The sequence below is a fragment of the Dermacentor albipictus genome, chromosome 9 (assembly GCF_038994185.2).
Source record: "Dermacentor albipictus isolate Rhodes 1998 colony chromosome 9, USDA_Dalb.pri_finalv2, whole genome shotgun sequence".
In the NCBI taxonomy this organism is placed as follows: domain Eukaryota; kingdom Metazoa; phylum Arthropoda; class Arachnida; order Ixodida; family Ixodidae; genus Dermacentor; species Dermacentor albipictus.
The window spans coordinates 107254649-107273193 of NC_091829.1; the positions used below are offsets into that span (position 1 = coordinate 107254649).

General features: G+C 44.8%; 1 protein-coding gene and 1 long non-coding RNA gene across 6 annotated transcripts in view; one reads left to right on the plus strand and one right to left on the minus strand.

Moving 5' to 3' along the window:
* The window catches only part of LOC135907182 (phospholipid-transporting ATPase ABCA3-like), a 326965-nt gene that overhangs the window by 277379 nt on the left and 31041 nt on the right, over window positions 1-18545 (minus strand). Inside the window, exon 1 of one of the 5 annotated variants that reach the window (XM_065438855.1) lies at window positions 12041-12118. The exons of the other annotated variants lie outside the window; for them this stretch is intronic. The gene's annotated coding sequence lies outside the window, so the exon portion shown is untranslated. Of the gene's footprint in view, window positions 1-12040; window positions 12119-18545 lie in introns of those variants that run through there. 5 annotated transcript variants of the gene reach the window in all.
* On the plus strand, window positions 9387-17088 carry LOC135907184 (uncharacterized). The gene is made up of 3 exons (XR_010565925.2): window positions 9387-9717; window positions 16593-16753; window positions 16842-17088. It is a non-coding gene; the product is annotated as an uncharacterized lncRNA (long non-coding RNA).

Consider the following 18545-nt stretch of genomic DNA (forward strand, 5'->3'; position numbering starts at 1 on the left):
TAGGTATTTCAGTCTTTTGATACTCAATCAGTAAAGATGAACACAATTTCGCACGTTCTGCAAATTTGTCTCCTTACTCTTGGTACAGCGTTTGTTGGTTATTGCGATGTTGCTCACCAAACGAGTTTGATTTCAACAGCACCACACAGAACATCTACTTGCTACTACTGTAATTTTATTTGACGTAATCAACCAAGCTCTAATTCTACAGCTGTTAAGAATTACTTGTAACGCTTTTCGTCAATTTCTATGTATTTGATCAGCACAGTGGGCAGTCTTCTCATTATTCTACTTGGTGCTATTCAGGTCACAATGTGTTCAACCAGCAAGTCGAATTCATAATGCTATCATGAAGACTTCGATTACTGTGCAAATAAATTGAAACATTATACGTGATTCTATAAATATTTTTCACAAAATTACTAGTGTCTAGAACTAGCATGATATACACTGAAACATGTTGGGTATGCAAGTATGGCTAGCTAAGTATGCTTGTGCGTATGGTTTACGTATATTACGTAGTGTTTTAGCTACATGAAACAACCTATGCAGTATTGGAACTCCGGCATCGAAGCCAACAGTAGAGAAAGTGGAGGACAAAGTGATTCGTGAGCACGAGCGGTGGTTCGGTGCTGGGCTGGGCGCTCTTGGGCTCAGCAGCGAGGACTAGGGCCTGGTGGCGTCGACTGAGGGACCGCGCCGTTCCCAGATTGCGGCCCAACGTGGGGCCCTGCCTGCGTTCTGGGACGAACCATTATTGTGGGGAAGGCGGGCGGCGCCAGTTCCACAGGCAGCAGTGACGCCTGCCTGGCCTGGTGCGTGACCGTCCGTGACACGTCTCGGACTTTGGCAGCGGTTCGTCGGCGCCCGCTGGCGAAAGCGGCAGTGAAGACGACGATGATGACGATTCCAAGGAAGTGTTCCACGATGTCTATAACGAGAGCCTCATGGGTGCATGAGGCCAGATTCCAAAGGTAGTGAAAGTGGCACCGTTCGACCCATGGTTATGATCAGCTGCGATCTTCCCCTCCTGTTAATTGCGTGGTGCGGTGCCGCGGGGTTTCTGTGCGGTGGAATGGCAGTGTGCGGGTAGCTACTACTTCCGTCAACCTGCTGCGTGCACTCCCCAGAACAACGTAGAGGAGGAAGGCCATACCAAGTGTGCCTCCGGGAATGGCTTAGGGCCTTCGGGTTCCTGCAAGACCCCGACAATGCGGAGGCTCCACCAAATAGACTGCATCATCTTCGCGAAGCGTAGGTCCGGGAAGCCAGTAAGGCTTAGGGCTCTCACGTTTCCGGAAGACTTGGTAACTCGGACGTTGCCTGCTCAGCCGATCCTCGTTCGCTGAAGCAGTCTGCAAGGTTTGCCCACCACCGAGGGTGTTGTGCCATCATTGCCTTCACAGAGGGAGGGGCAGTATCGGAACTCCGGCATCGGAACCAGTAGTCGAGGAAGTGGAGGACAAAGTGGTTCGTGAGTGGAAGTGGTGGTTCGGGGCTCCGCTCGGCGCGGCCGGCCAGGACTTGGGCCTGATGGCGTGGAATGAGGCACCGCGCCGTTCCCACATTTACTTATGAGACACTTTGTCCTTGACTTCGACTGCTGGCTCCGATGCGGAGTTGCGGTGCTTACAACAGCTGAAGTCAAGTTTATGGTTGACGAACCGGCTTGTTTTTGTGGTGCACTTACGTTTCTATGGTGCCTTAAGTATGGTAGCCATATCGAAGTTAGCTTTCCCTCTTTAATGCTTCAGTATGCCGACAGACACCTGTCCCTGTAATTGTTCATGTTCTAAGAACTAGCCGTATCCGTTAGTGTCATATCGAGTTTATTAGTCAGTTCATCTAACTGTTTCTCACAGAATTTGTACAGGTAGGAAAGGGAGAACATACAACATGACCATAGTAATGAGTGGCTATTTTGTTGGAAGGATTAAAAATATTAATACTGGATGTGTAATTAAACTGTGCACAAGTTCTTTCGGAAGGGAATGTGGTTGTTATACAAAGGCATAAAGTCACGATAAACCGTATTCCAGAAAAAAGGTAAATACGCTGAGACCAAGTTCTATCTGTTGTAATCTAGAAAAGACGTCTTTTTTCATGATTTTCTATTGGGCGCTTGCTCACACGTCTTATTTCTGTGGTGTGCCTCGCTGATTTCTCGTGTCAATTTTTACCATAGATGGAAATAGATTAACGCTTTTTATCCGGCCTGAAGCCCTATCGCGGCAATACACGGCAAAGTAGGGCGAGCATACAGATCTCAGTGAAATATGGTGATTTCTTTCGCTCATATTTAGTTACTCACCAGTCTGCTTGGCGTACGTTTTAACACACGTAATAGGAATGCAGTACACTGCCCCAGACACACACATGACAAATTTGGTGCTATCTTTAACCAAGCAAACCTCGCTTTCCTACCTGCTTTTCACCCATCATTGGGGGACTGTCGTGTATATTGTGCGTACTTTATTTTTCGCTGGAAATATGTCTGCAAAGGAGTCCCGAAGCGAATCGGGAAAGGAACCCAGGTAAGGGAGAGTTCCTTAAAGGTACCACTAAATTTGTCTTGTGTCCGTCATTGGTATTATAGTAGATTCATTTGGTCGTGTGTATATTTGTTCAAATGTACATGGGGCAGGCTACCCAGTGCATCAGCATGTTACCAGGAGAGAACCATTATTGACTCAAGTATGCTCGTTCCCCTTGATGATGCAATGACACGACTGGTGATGAGCGTCAGATTAGATTTAGCGTATCTTTTTTTCACCTAAGGCAACCGATTGATCCATGATATTACTGACACATACCACTTAAAAAAATGGCACGTGTGTCAGCCAGCGCTCATGAGGATGGTGCTAAAGATGGGAATATTCTCTAAATGGCACGGAATAGCAATCACTTCGTGCCTATTTATTCTACTTTATTTCTAGTACTGTTTATCATGCTTCTGTATATTTGTATTGCAATTTGCGCCCTTTTTCTACAGGAACGCTTGTGCAGCACACTTGCACACTCAGTGTAAATATCTCTAATCCTTGCATCAAAACAAATGCTGATAGCTTTTGTGTCCTGTTTTCTGCCTTCTGTGACTTGTCTCGCACATAAACGTTAAGCATGAACGCACACCAACTTTCTCATTTACTTGTGAGTCAGTGTTGACGAACTTGAGGTGTTTTGAGCCATAACATTGGCACCATTTGTCACTACCGGTGAGTATAGTACTGCTCCTCTGCCTTTTTATAATGCTAGCTAATATGTACTTCTATTCATTGCTGAAGTTAGGGCTAGTTGGTGATAGCTGAACTTGGACATCAAAACAAGCGCAAATGCACACACTTTTCTCGAGTTCTCACTTGAGGGAGTTGCAGTGCCGCTTAAGAAATGTGTTTTCCTTGTCATGCAAGGCCAGAGAAACAGTGATCACACAGTTATCAATCGGATATTTTGCTAGCTTGCTTCACGAAGCTGCGTATGGCATAGATACCGTGAAAGTCAGGCTTGCACGAGCACCGCCTGCCGCGATCCTTCATATGTCCGCCCACTTCCAATGTCTGAGGAGCGGCGCGATGCTCTCCCGATCCTTCATTTACTCATCGGCCTTGTCTGCTCAACATTACGTTTTCCGCATGACAGTGGGTTCCTGTATACCACACCCACTCTGCACTTCTTGAAATGCGTAGTGTGCTTTGTTGTGCAGTCTGGCCTCGGCAGCACTATTCACGATATTGCACATCCGTCCAAGCTTAACACACGCCCAAAGATTTACCAGGATGCTACACTCTAAGCCACTTTCTTGAGGCGTTGGGTCAAGTTATGACTCTATGGCACAACTACAGGCTATGCCTTTTTGGTTTCAAGCTCATTGTGGCGTGTCTGGCTCCCTCAGTTCAATTCATTATATATGCTTCTTTCAATGGAAGCCAACAATTCTGTAGGAAAACCAGCATTGTGCAGACGTAGCACGTAGAGCTGAAGGCTGCATGCAACGTCATGGTTCCAAGATCCTTGAGAGTAGTGTGCGCCAGTATTTGCGATGCCGCTTTTCACAATGTTGAAATGGGCTGAATGGTAGCTAAGGAGTGGTTCTTTTGGACCGTGGATTATATTAGTAGCACACCTGATCACCATGAAAAGTGATACTGGTATCGAGAAACCGTAGGCGCCCCTTTTCAGGTAACTCAGGCGCGAATTTGAGCCTTTTGCCGCAAGAATGAACATGAAGCACTTGGCGCACAAGCTCTTCAGAATCTTCAGGCCACACATCCCTGAGGATAACCCAGTAATCGTCAACATATCTGAAAATATGAAAACTCAGCTGTGCATGCTGTGTCAAGGCATGTAGAAATATGTTTGTCAAGAAATAATAAGAACAGATTACCTAAACAGGAGAATCACACGACAAATGCAAGTCCCCTCCATTTTAAGAACGGGGCTGTGTATAACAGAGGAAGTAAACTCTTAAAAGTTTCATGAAATTGTCGATGTTCAAACGTGTTCAATTTCGAGAGGAAACGGGACAAAAGTCATTGATGTTTTTACGGACAGCGCAGAAATGCTGGCTTCGTAGAATAGAATGAAAAAGATCTACGTCAGCAGAAAAGGTGCATAGTGGCTGCAAAGGATAGGCATACTCGGCAATATAATCTAAGACCATCTCCGAATTGGGCACGAGGTAAGGGTCACACACATGAAGCAATTTAGAAGGATTTGCTAGAATCTAGAGAAGGCGCTTTGACATCATTTTTTTTCAGAGTCACCCCTCTTTGTACGATTTTACTGCGAAAACCATATCCAGGAGATCCTTTTCTGCCTCACCTGTGGTCTTGTTGAGGCTTTGCAAGTTTACCTGATCAATTAAAGCCAAAACTTTCTTTCTTAATTCTTTCTCCGAGCACATGATGGAAGAGAAATTCTTTGATATTGCTTGTTTAGCTGTTTCCAAGAAGACTGCCTTGGGAATCCACACTCTTACTGGGAATCCACTGGTAACGCAAAGTTAGTTTTTTTCAAAAGAGAGTAATAACGCACGAAGTAGTCTTTCAGAACGCATTGACTGCCTTATGTCTACATGACTGCGTAGTAACGTCAGCTTTGACGTTTCGAACATCATTAAATTTCGTAAGAAAATGACGTAGTGCTGCTTGTTTTTGATAAAGAGGAATAGCTTATGGCGCTTCCTAAGGTAGTCTTCTCGGAAAAGCTCAAAACCCGTATCAAAGAATTTCATGCCCATGAAGTCCTCACGGAAAGAGCTAGAGCGGAAAGCTTCGGTTATTTTCAATGAGATGAACTTGCAAAGGCTCAACAAGATCATAGGCTTTGCAAAAAAGGACCTCCTGGCTGTTTCTCTCCCTAAAGATGCTGAAAAATTAGACGACATACAGGCTTAGGAAGTGTCATTACTTCATTCAGTTATTGTGACTGAGAAAGATTGTGCTTCTTCTCTAGAGTTTCGTGAAAACCTCTAAGATTGCTTCAAGTGTATGAGCCTTGCCTCGTTCCCAATTGGGAGAGTGTCTTAGGTTATCTTTCCAAGTATAAGTATCCTCTGCAGCCGCTATACAGTTTTCTATCGATGTAGTAGATATTTTTGTTCTATTCCGCAAAGCAAGCTTTTGTATGCTGCCAGAAAAAACAGCGATGACTTTGGTTGTGTCGCCTTTAAATATTTTGCTGCTTTGAACCTTGACAACTTTATGGAATCTAAGACTGCAGTTGCGCTCTACGGAATTTGCTTTTAATCACACCTCTATCCTTCAAACAAAGGGGACTTGTACTCGATCATGTTCTGCTCCTATTTTATGTGATATTTTAGACTTTTTGACACGTATTTTCCCATGCTTTGACCGAGCTTGCGCAGTTAAGGCGATACACGCTTTCAAATATGTTGGTAAATTCTTACTTATCCGAAAGGACATGTGGCGTGAGCATCTTTAAGAGCCTGTGAACCTGCTTGAGGTTCTTGATTCTTGTTGCAAAGGGCTCAAAGTTGCTATATATCAGCAAGATTTTTCCTGATGGTCGGATGTGATGAAGATACCATTCGCGGTCGAAACACCTGTCCTTAGCTACAATTTGGCGCACTACACGTTTTTGAAAAGGGGTATTGCAATATCTCGCAAAAACGTTGTAGCCATCAGGTTGCGCACAACCTTCAGCTTCCTAGTGCTGGGCCTGCAAAATGCTTGCTTTGCCGTGGAATTGTTGGCTTCGATAACAGGATGCCTGATTAAAGAATTTAACTGTGGGAGCGAGATATGCCACAATCAGTTCAAAACCAAAAAGACGGGGTGTGTGCTTGTGGCATAGGTTCATGACCTGTCCAGCAGGATCAAGAACGTGTTTGAAAAATGTGGCATCCTACTCGTTTTTTCGGCGCCTGGTAAGCTTGCACCTATCTGCAATATCGTGAATTGTACTGCCAAGTCCGGCTGTACCACAAAGCACACTACACGTTTCAAGAAGCGCAGTATGGGTGTTGTATAATGTACCCCACTTTCATGTGGAAAACATTAGGTTGGCCAGACCAGCCAAAAAGTCCATGACAGATTCAGAGAGCATCGCGGCACACTTACCTGATTGGCAGTGGGTGGACATATGACAGATGATGACAGATGGTGCTCGTGCAAGCCTGAATTTTAAGGCACCCATGTCTAGCGCAGCAATGCGGATGAAGCTAGATATGTCTTTCATTGAGAAATGTCTGAGCACTCCTTCCCTAGCCTTGCATGCAAAGGAAAGACGGTATGGGCGGAACTTTGAAACAGCCCAGACGAGAGCAACATATTCGCTCTCGGTAATCGAATAGTTGCCCTCTGCAGTTGTCAGGAGCCGAATAGCGTAGTCTATAACGCGCTCGTATCCGTGTTGGCGTTGGGATATGATGGGGCCGATCTTATAACCACTGGCATCGGTTCGGACCTCTGTAAGTGCTGACGGGTCAACGTGGGCAAAGACCGGTGGATTGGTGAGAATTGTGATAAGGCGTGAAAATGCGGCAGCCTGAGGGGAACCATATGTGAGAGGCACGTCCTTCTTCAGAAGTGCAGTGAGTGGTCGAGCGATTGCTGCGAAAGCTGTTACGAACCATTGGAAATAAGAGCAGAGCCCCACAAAGCTCTAGACGTCTTTGACAGTCCCGGGCAGAGGAAAAGCCGTTACTGCTCGAACCTTCTCCAGGTCGGGTTGTAGTCTGAGAGCATCGACGAGATGGCCTAGCGCTGTAATCTGTCGGCACTCAAACTGGCACTTCGATGAGTTTAATTGGAGCATAGCCTTGCGGATGACGTCAAGGATAGCTATGACGTGGTCAAAGTGCGTCTCAATTGTAGGAAAAAACACAAAGACATCGTCAAGCTAACAAAGGCAAGTTGACCATTTGAAACTCTGAAGCAGAGAGCCGATCATCCGTTCGAACATGGCGGGGGCATTGCATAAACCGAACGGTATAACCTTGAATTGGTAGGGGCCATCTTGAGGGACGAAAATGATCTTTTCTTCGTCTCGCTCATCGACGGAAATCTGCCATTAACCCGATCGAAGGTCAGTGGACGAAAAGTATTTGACACCATGAAGACAGTCAAGAGGGTCGTCGATTCGTGGTAAAGGGTAAACGTCCTTATTAGTAATTCGGCTGAGGTGGCGGTAATCGACGCGTAAATGCCACGAGCCATCTTTCTTTATGACGAGCACGACCGGCGACACCCAAGAACTCGACGAGGGCTCAACAACAGCTTTGACGAGCATCTAGCTCACTTCCTGTGGAATACCTTGCCGCTCTGCCGTGGCCATGCGATATGGTCGACGATGAAAGGGAACTGCATCACTAGTCTTTATCCGATGCATAACAGAGGACGTCTGACCAAGTGGTTGATCGTCAGTTTCATATATGTCGAGGTAGGAAGGCAAAAGGCGATATAGGTTGGCTGCTTCCTCAGGTGTGAGGTGCGGAACGACCATGGGAAGAGTAATGGCGCGTCGAGGTAAAAGACAACCTGCGGGTAATCAGGAGGATATGGAGTCACGTCGGCTGCAAAAGCAGTGACATGGTCGTCTGTCACTGACCGGAGCGTGGCCGCCGCTACGCCTTCAGGTAACACTTGCTTGGTGAAGCCAAAATTGATAACGGGGAGACACATGCGATTAGCGGGAAGGGTTGCGAAGGAGTGTGGCACAGAGGTTTCGAACGCCAGCAGGACATCAGGAATAGGTGTGACGACATAGTCGCCACCAGGCATGGTTGCCGTTAAGGCCAATTGGACGAAGGTTAAGAGTTATTGACGTAAGCGAACAAACGCTGTTGTGCAGTGGGTGTTCGGTTGTTCCGGGTGAACGTCTGAAAGAAGAGGTAGCTCGAGGCAGAGCGTACCGCATGGACAGTAGATGAGGGCAGAATGCGTCGTCAGAAAGTCGAGCCCGAAGATTAGGTCATGAGGGCAACTGGTCAGCATGGTGAGCAGGACTGGAGTGTGGCAGCCAGAAATTGCCATGCAAGCAGTGCACATACCCCTGACGGCAACAGTGGTGCCATTGGCGACGCGTACGCGTCGTGGTCGCGTACGTGCCGTACGCGTTCAAGAAAGCATTCTTTGAGGCGACAACATAGTTTAGCGCACATTAGGGAAACTTGGGCTCCATTATCAATTAATGCGGTCAACGGAACACCATCTACATCTATTTGACTTAGGTTCAAGTTGGTGAGCAGCTTCAGTGGAGGATTTGGACAGGATGAACGTGAATAATTATAGGGACCGTAAGACTTATCAGAGAAACATTCAGGATTGTCGCAAGTAAGGCAGACGGGTGGAAATTGAAAAGCACCAGAATGAAGAAGCTCTCAGCGTTTACGTCTTGATGAAAGCGCACATACGGCATTTAAGGCTGCCGCCAGTAATAGACAATTCTTCAGAAGAGTCAAACAGTATGACTAGGTCAGCGACTGGTGGAGGCGTAGGTATGCAGATAAGGGTAGGTACGAAGTGCCTAAGAGTAAAAGGGATAGTTATGAGTTCAGATAATCAGGCCTGGTGATGTTACTCTAGAATATGAATGGACGCAAGGTGATCTAGACGGATACACTGAAGAACAGAACCATGTGGTCGTGAACAGGGAGAATAAATGTCCCTAATTGGTAACGTGGTAATCAGAAAATAGAAAGTGATGTGTCGACTACGCCTCGCTCTCATACCCGCTTTATGAACGACTAGACAGAATAACGATATATGAACAGGAAAAAAAGGTAGTCTTGGTAGCAATCATAGCGCACAGCCTTTGCTTTTGCAAGCCGACGCAAGTCCGTGCGCAAGGCACGGACTTGCGGTGAGTGGGCAAGGCAGCAGCAATACAGGCCAGATGTTCAAGCGCTGTCTCTTCTTCGTGCAGCTTTTCACCGGCTTGGCTGCTTTCCCGGAGTGTACTACGAAGGCCTTCCTGGATGCATCACCGCTCGCATGTCATCACGCCCTGATGTTCCCGCATGCGCGCGATGACTGCCCTATCTCCGCCCTGGAAGATAGTCATGGTCTGTTCACCGCTGGATTCGACAAGATACTGACCTCTGCCATCGGTGACGTCAGCCTGGATGGTGCACTAATGCGAGTCACGACGCCGGCTCCGTTCAGTATAAAAGCCACACCGCAGCTTCATCACTTCAGTGGGCAAGGCAGCAGCAATACAGGCCAGATGTTCAAACGCTGTCTCTTCTTCGTGCAGGTATGTTACCTTAAGGACGCTTATTGTATTCGATCTGACAACCGCTTCTTATTGCTGATGCCTTGCCCACACGAACGTCTTTCTGCATATATTTCTGTATGTGCTGATCTTGTTTACTGTATGAGCAGCCTCCTACTGAGTGGCGATATTGAAACAAACCCGGGCCCTACAAAACGCTCCGCCACTCAAACAGATGAGTCTGGTCTATGATATCCGAAATGTTCGCTCAGCTTCTTGCAGGGCAAAATAAGATAACAAAAGATATAGCCGACATGCGAAAATCTATCGACGCTCGATTTGAGGCAATTGAAAAACGCATAGTTGATCTTGAGCAGCAGGCGCCCACGGTTAGCACAGCCCACTACGATAACCTACAGAGCCAAATTCAGAAAATGTCATCCACTATTAACACACTTTCTTCCCAAAACGATGATTTGGAAAATCGCTCGCGTCGCAGCAACCTTATTCTGTATGGTCTGACAGAATCTGAGCATGACACTAATGAATCGCTGCAATCTCAAGTTAAGAACTTTTTTACTGACGTACTAAAGCTTGATTTTCCTCAAATCGAGCGATTGCATAGGCTTGGTAGACCTAGAGGTGGGAGACCTCGCCCCATCATTATGAAGCTCCTAGATTTTCGCGAAAAAATTAGTGCTCTAAAGAACGGCTATAAGCTAAAAGGGTCTCAGTGGCGATTATCTGAAGATTTTTCTTCGAACGTACGATCCATCCGTAAAAAACTATGTGACGCTACAGCAGAATTCCGTAACAATGGTTCAGTGGTACACCTCAGGTACGACCATGCATTTGTTGATAATCAGCTCTACAATTGGGATGTTGTTTCCAACTCTCTTGTAAAAGCTCCTGACCGCACCACTCACCATCATTTACCGCTCTCCCAGGGGAACAATCCTTGACTTAACAATGACAAGTACGATAAACTTTGTATATTAAATCTTAATGCAAGAAGCCTATCTAACAAATATTCAAGCTTTTCCTCTTTGGTGGCATCACATTCCCCACATGTTATCGGTGTTACTGAGACCTGGTTGCATAACGACATCCTTGACTGCGAGGTAACTCCCGCAGGATATAACGTCATAAGAGTAGACAGGAATGCAGGCAGAGGCGGAGGCATTGCCTTGTTTTTGCGCTCTGATCTACAGTTTTCTGTACTACAATCCCCACTTGAAATCGAGACGGTCTGGTGTAAGGTGCACATTGGTAAAACAAATGTAATCATTGGTGTGTTTTATCGTCCTCCCAGACATACCTCAAATGAAATAATGATCCTTAACGCGTTCATCCAAGAGCACGGTTTTGGCTCCTCAAATTTAATCTGCATGGGGGACTTCAATGTACCTAACGTTTCGTGGGCTTCATTATCGATAACTGGTGATAACGTCCCTCTTTCTAGAGAGTTGCTTGAATTTACACTATCCCTTGGATTGAAACAAATTGTATCTAACCCTACTAGAGAGTCCTCCATACTAGATTTGATTTTCCTAAGTGCACCGCTCTTTACGAGTGGCTTTGAGTGTGAGATTACGGACGGTATTTCCGATCAGAAAGCTGTTATTACTACTATTAATCTTTCAGTTTCAAGGCGCCACTATGAATATACCAGTTTTTACGATTATAATCATGCAGATGATACGTCCATACTTGATACATTAAGCATTTCATTCGACAGATTCTCCCAGTTAGGAACTACCAGTGATATCAATGCTATAGTATCCCATTTTGAAAACATTGTCCATACTCGCATAGAGCGCTATGTGCCATTGAAAACAAAAAAGAAAAATCTAGATCTTCCTTGGATGACAAGGGAAATACTGCATTTGAAGCGTCGAGTAGCCAGAGCACGTCGGAAGCGCCACATGAATGCCGAAACAAATGTCCAGTTCCGCTTTATGAAGGAAGAACTCCGTCAAAAAATGGACGCAGCTAAGAACTTTTATTATCAGTTCACTCTACCTAACTTAGTTAAAAATAACCCACGAAAATTTTGGAGCTCAATTTCGCCAATAAAGAACACCACCCAGACATTTCTATTAGATGATTCCGAAGTAAGCGATCCTGGACCTATTGCTAAAGCATTCAATAAATATTTTCAGTCTCTATTCACACAGGACAATGGCGTAATTCCTCCCTACTCCACGACAACTAACATGTCCCGTGCAATTAACAATGTTACAATATGTAAGCAAGGAGTCCTGAACCTTATTTTAAATCTTGACACCAAAAAAGGCTGCAGTCCAGACAATGTCAACAATGTGTTCCTTCATCGTTATGCGCTCTGGACGTGTCAATACCTCACCATGATTTTTGAGAAATCTGTATCCACTTGTACAGTTCCTTGTTCATGGAAACGGGCTAGTCATTCCATTGTTCAAATCTGGGCAGAAACAATCTCTACTAAATTATAGACCCATTTCGTTAACTTCTCATGCATTCAAACTCCTTGAACACATAATTTATAAACACATTATCACTTTTCTCGACTCTAATAATATTTTATGCAGCGCTCAGCATGGATTTCGTAGTGGTTTTAGCACAGTGACTCAATTAACTGAATTTACACATGACATCGCTTCTGCTCTTGATTTAGGTCATCAATTAGATGCACTCTTCATTGATTTCTCCAAAGCATTTGATACTGTACCACATCCTAAACTATTACATAAACTAAGCTCTATCCTTAATAACCCTCTTCTCGTTGACTGGATCCGTAGTTTTCTTTATGATCGTTCACAGTATGTTTCTTTTAATTCATTCAACTCTCCTGACGCATCAGTATCTTCCGGTGTGCCCCAAGGTTCTATTTTAGGGCCATTGCTTTTTTTGCTTTACATTAACGACATTCCAAGCTCTGTTTCAGTAAAAATTCGGCTTTACGTTGACGACTGCGTTCTCTACAATGTCATTTCCTCACCTAACGATCATAACACTCTGAATCAATCTTTTATAAGTTTTTGTGAATGGTGCGAACTCTGGCAAATGAATATTAACTTCAAGAAAACAGTCGCCATGTCCTTTCACAAGCATGCTAATTGCTCATATTTCAACTACTCCTATAAATCTACTTTTCTGCTGCGCGCATATGAATATAAGTATTTAGGCCTCCTTTTCACTCCAAGATTATCCTGGTCAGAACATATTCTAACAACTTGCAACAAAGGACTAAAAAAACTTGGTTATCTAACCCGAACTCTACGTGCTGCCCCCAAAGAAACTAAACTCATCACATACAAAACACTTGTAAGACCTATTCTTGAATATGCGTCTATCATATGGAACCCTTACAAAATTTCGGACATCCACAAAATTGAATCTGTTCAGAAAAAGGCGGTTCGTTTCATATACCGCCGTTATGATAGAATGTTTTCACCGTCATCTCATCGGAATATGCTTGGTTTAACCCCTCTTTCCCACCGTCGTCACATTAATTCTCTGAAACTTCTACACTCTATTTTACTCTCCACATTATGCTTCCCCTAACACATATCTGGCCCGTGCAAAGCCCCTAATCACGAAAAACAGCAATGACTTAAACTTATCCGTCTTTTTTGCTCGCACCAACACTTTTAAATATAGTTTTCTTCCTCGGACAATTGAACTCTGGAATGACCTGCCTGGTTCCATCCGTTGTTTACCACATAGAGAATTTGGGGATGCCATTGAATGCTCCCCTTAGTCATGTTACTCACGTATGCTTCCTTTGTATAATGATTTTATTTCTTGCATTTGTATTCACCCACTCCTGCAATAGCCCTTCTGGGCTGCAGTATTTGTAAATAAATAAATAAAATAAATAAACAGCAGCAGAATGCTTAACGGTAAATGAAAAACAAATATTATAAATGTCAAAAAAGCATGGAGAAGAACATTGATTCCTTTCTCACAGCAGTATGGGAGGAATATCTCGTACACGTCATGCAGACGCAGATACACAAACACAGCAAGAAATTTGTGAAAAAATATGAGAAATTAACGCAAATAGGAAACAAGGGAAAGGAGCAGGCTATATAAGAGTGTAAAGAAGCGTCCAGGGATCATTGAGAAGCCGAAAAGTTAGGAATACACAGAGAAGAACTACGCTTCTGATGGAGCAAATACCGGTAAAAGAAAGTGGTGACAGACGAACTAGCGCAAGGGCATAGATTTACAAGTGAAAATTGGGTGCGTAACATTCGCAAAAGAAACAAACACGCACTAAAAAGATTCCGGAACCCTTTAGATGCGCTCTGATCTTCAGCTAACAACCATGAAGCTGCTATAAGGGATAGAGACAGCACTATCTTCGAAGGAGACGATGTACTGCTTTTCATCAGAGGTGTTGTTAGGAACAATTTCGGCAGTAAATAATAGTTCAGAGTCAAACAAATACACCAATGGAAGGAACCTGAGAGAACAAATTACAGCACAGGAAATTTCAATGGAAAAGAAATCAGAAGAAAATGTTCGAATTAAAAAGGCCACAGGACGTGATAAAACCCCAACACATCGAATTAAACAGAGGAGTCCGAAGAACAAGCCACTGCTGACTAATAACATAATGCAACTGATCAAAACAATGAAAAATTCCGTTTGAATAGCGTGAAAGCAAAATTAACCTCATCTACAAGGGCAAAGGTGACGAATAACCGATATCGTAGAGTGAAGCTACAATAGCGTCCTTGATATATAGAATAGCAACGCAACCAATAAAAGCAGAGCTCTCGAAGTGCATGGAGAAAAACGATGTACTGCGGAAAGTCAAGAATAGTTGCATACCAGGTAATCGCTTGTAGGATAATGTTTGCACTACCTCAATGCAAAAAATCTGAATAGCGAAGAAAAGACCTTCATGAATAGCAGTTATATGTATTAAATGAGCCTGAGACAACGTGGACCGGAAATCGCGATAGAGTGTTCTCATGCATTAGGGTGCAGACGAAGACTTTGTGAGCTATTCATAAAAATACATAAGCAGCGGCAAGCACAAATTGTATCGCAAAGTCGAAGTGCAACGAAGTTGTGAAAATTACTGAAGACTGAAGGAAGAAGGGGATGTGTCTCCGTTAAATATTGTTTGTGTTAAAGGCATAAAGAGACATCTGGATAGCGGTCACTTAGGTTTTCATCTATATGTCATACGTAATGGGCAAAATGCGCAACAAAAGATTCCTGGACTGACGCATGCAGACGACATAGTGCTATTAGAGGACAATGCAGGGGATTGCTGACACTTGCGACTATAAGCGGCATTGCAGTGACGAATCTAAGCATTAAGTTTAGCACAATGAAATTGGATGTGAACGTTATTGAAGAGCCGAGTAATGAAGTGGTATCAATACAACAGGAAATCATACTCTTAGTCAAACAATTTAAATGTCTGGGTGCATACGTAAGCAAAGCGAATGCCTACTCAAACGTCCCCCAGAATAATCTTAATATAAAAGGGAAGAGGAATGTAGGAATAACGAAACTTAGGGAACTTTGGGTTACAAGAAAAACTAGGAGGTGCAAGGAATTTTGAAAACTGTAATAGTGCCAGCGCTAGAGTTCGCAAATGCAATTCTGTGCTTAGAGATAGCCAGAGATATCTCTGGCTACTTAGAAGTAGCCAGAGATAGGTAGGCTTACTGGCTCTAGGGGCCCGCGGAAGGACCACAAATAAGACAGCGCAACATGATAAAGGTTGGGTCTCTTTTGATCTCAGAGAAGCGCAGAGGAATGTTGTTTTTGAACAAAGACTGACGAACGCAAACGAAAAGAAATGGCGGGATTATGTGCACAATGCCTGTAGCAGAAAAGCGGGGAAACATAAAGGAGCAAGAGATGAAGAAAATTGGCAACTAAGTAAAAGGTGCCTGGAAGTGTGAATAGACAATGAGCAATCGTGAAACAGACAACAGAGAAAAGAAACAGTAAATTGGACTCAAAGAATGAAAAAGAACATGATTGCGATTTACAGAAATGAAAAGAAAGGAATCACCAAGGAAGACCTGTATGATAACACAAAGGGCAATGCGGTAATTTATGAGGTCCCAGCTGGCTACGTGAGGACTGAAACATAGCGGAGCAAATTATGCTCAACAGGTTGGTGCATTTGTGAGTTTCAAAAATAGCTCACGAACGACTGGGTCAATTGCAATAGAATACCGAGATATTCACCCAGTGAAACGTCTAAATAGTGCCTGCTTTCCAGGTGCGTTGCGATTTAAAAATAAACAGATTAACTGGTCAGCAGTCGAGATATGTAAGAGATGATTAAAGTGTTGGTGGAAAAAAAACAGCAGGAAAAAATTTAAATAATCGGACTCACTGAAAGCGTAAATAATTCTGCAACATAGTGATATACATCTTAAATATGGCAGGCAAAATTGAGACTAGATAGGCAAAGGTTAGATGGAAATAGATGCTGTCGAACTTCGCTATGTGACTATTTGTCGCCCCTCCGTTCCAAGGTAAATACCCCCATGAACACCAAAAAACCATCATTATCATCATCATAAATCACGACAGATGAACGTGGTATAAAGTCTGTGAACAGGGGTAAGGTGCCTCAGAAAGGTTCGCCAACGTTCCGATAGGAAGACCTATCTTTGTCGTTGACGAAGAGCAGGTCCTCCTATCGAAACGTTGGCCAGCGTTTCTGAGGCACGTTATCCCTGTTCACAAACTTTATACCACAGTGTGTTATTCCATATCTCAGCCCCCTTTTTGATTTTGGACAGATAAACATGGTGGGGTTTGGGGTGTTTAGGATATGTTATGCCTTTGTATTGCTACAATAAATTTTGATCATGAAGCTCCATGTGCCAAAACTAAGATTTGATTATGAGCTGCTTCTTTTAATTGCAGTATTTGGATGTTTTTAATTGCAGTATTTGGATGAATTTTCACTATATGGGGTTCCTGACAATACGAACGGTGGTTCTTGCATTTCACCCCCACGGAAATTTGACTGCCATAGACTGCCACGGCCGGGAATTCACCCCGCAGCCTCATGCTTGCATCGCAGCGCCAAGGCCACTAAGTACCCATGGTGGATCCATTTTTCCATTGCCTACTGCAGTAACATCAAAGTTCACGTGAGAAGGATTGTGCCAGAATTCTTTTTCTTCTGGTTTCAGATGACAGTCCAAGCCTAAAATTGGAGTACCCTCAACAAGGAATTCATGCACTTTCAAGCAGTAGTACCCTCAACAAGGAAAATAAGTCAGTTAGGTAGTGGTGGAATGCAGGGAAGGTAGAGCAGCAGACTTCTCTATTCAAGGCCCCATTCTCGAATCCTCCTCCTCCAGGTCACTACATTTTCAAGTTGAAGTGGCGCCTTAAATCAGAAAAAATCACTGAGGGTCTATGGAGGGTTTCGCCTATGACGCGCGGTATAGCCGGCGCGGATGCAACGGACGCCGGGGCTTCGTTCAAAGCGGCGGACACTTTGGCCCGTTAAGCGCTGCTGCCGCAACGCCTCCCCGCCAAGCGCGTCCAGGCATGTTTCAATGCCACCTGTCTTCGTGTGCGCGCGCGTGTGTGTGTGTGCATGTTGGTGCCCACGCTTGTCAAAGTGTGGCAGCCGGGCAGAGAAGCTCCCCAACTGTGAAGCGAGGAGGTCTGACCGGCGCCGGCCCGGCGGATGCGCCACTACTTGTCTCAACGTGCCCGAGCGGCGCCGCCACTAGCGCCCCATCCAGAGCCGTTCCTCCTTGCCCTCAACTCCGAGAGTATAAAAGCAGCTGCCCCAGGACGCCAAGAGAGAGGCTCCGATTTCTTCCGTCGAGTAACGTGCTCTCCCGTCTCTCCACTTCGGTCGACCTGACCGGCCGCTCTTTTGCGATGCTAGAATAAACAAGTTGTTCAGTTAGCAGTCGACTCATCCTTTGCCAGGACCTTCGGATGCTTCCAGTTGTGCCACAGGCCGCCAGGCCAACGCTACCCTTGGGGCTTGCAACCCAGATGCAACAACTTCTTCCAAATGCAACCAAACGAGAAAAGTCCAAGGGTTTCAAAAGAACAGCCTTTCATCAGAACAGAATTTGGCCTTCTTGGGGCAGTACTTGACCTGGTAGCAACCGCCGGCCATTGTACGCTGTCCCCCACTTCTGTGAACTTTGGTTGCCTCGCCTGGCATCCAAGTGGGGGTCGTTTGCCCCTGCTCTTTCTTGGAAGTGAGGTGGCTGCGTGAAATGGGCGCCACCACAGCCACTCTGCATACTTGTTCTACTGTTGAAAACCTGTCGACTCTTCTTAGTCAACCTGTCATAACGTGTATTACTTGTCTCCGCTAAACCTAGCTCCCAACAACCTCTATCTCCGTTATGAGTTTTACAATTAGCCCTTTGACCCCAGTTTGGGTCGCAGGGGACCACTTCACCAAGGCCGCCGTCAGACCTGCCGTATATTAGAGGGTGCTAAGAACCTCTGTATATGGACAGGCCGCCACTAGACGTTGAAATAGCAATGTTCAGTACGCGACCCTTTTCGAGTGAAGACATCTAAGTAGGGCTGTTCGAGAAATTGAGACATTTTAGGGGATTCAAAAGGATTAGTGAGGTCAAGAGAACTAGTGAGGTTTAAATAGACCAGTGCACACGTCCTCCGCTGCAGAAGTTCAGAAGCTCCGCTACAGAAGTTCCGCTACAGAATTATACAGAGCATGAGGTACAAGTTCTAATCCATTAGGACCTAACGGGAACATTGATGACTGTAAGGCAATAATGAAATGGCGGCAGTTATTGTATCAGAGCCTAATTGGACATATAAAATAAATACAGCTCAAATCTACGCTCAAATATCGACTGTGGTGTGCAGCGTGAAGCGGTAGAATGGACACA